The sequence below is a fragment of the Bison bison genome, unplaced genomic scaffold, assembly GCF_000754665.1.
Source record: "Bison bison bison isolate TAMUID 2011002044 unplaced genomic scaffold, Bison_UMD1.0 scf7180017864104, whole genome shotgun sequence".
Classification (NCBI taxonomy): domain Eukaryota; kingdom Metazoa; phylum Chordata; class Mammalia; order Artiodactyla; family Bovidae; genus Bison; species Bison bison.
Window position 1 is genome coordinate 1,312,849 of NW_011494676.1, and position 540 is coordinate 1,313,388.

Genomic DNA, 540 nt, shown 5'->3' on the forward strand with positions numbered 1-540 from the left:
GATGCGCCCAACGGACTTTCAGAGAAACACAACGGAGTCAGGTGCAAAGGACAGCGGGAGGGCGGTCCCGGGTGGATTGGAAGCGTCGGTCATTCCTGAGAGCCCAGAGCGCTGATCGCCGGCGCCGAGAACAGGACCACCGAGGCGCGGGTCCGCAGCCATGGAGGGGCGGCTTCCACACCGCTGGGTTTCGGGGTCACCTGGGCCTCGGGCGCACCCACCGTCCCCGCCTCCTGCGGCTTCCGGGAGCTGGGGAGTCGGCGGGGGCGACCCCTGAACTCAGGGTGCGCAGCTGAGGATCTGAGGATTCTGGGTTGGGTGCGGGGCCCCGAAGGCAACCTGAGGGGCCCAGGGGTCCTCACTTCATGGGAGAGGAGGAACCCTAAAGCAGGGCCCTCCGGAGCCGCCGTCTCCGTGCCTGAGAGAGCTTGGGGCTTCAAGGTTCCTCTTTGAGTGTTAAGAATTGGTTGTGTGATTACTGGTGGCGGGACTTTGAATTTCATGGATACATTGTTCAGGAGTAGAGTTTATCCCGTATCT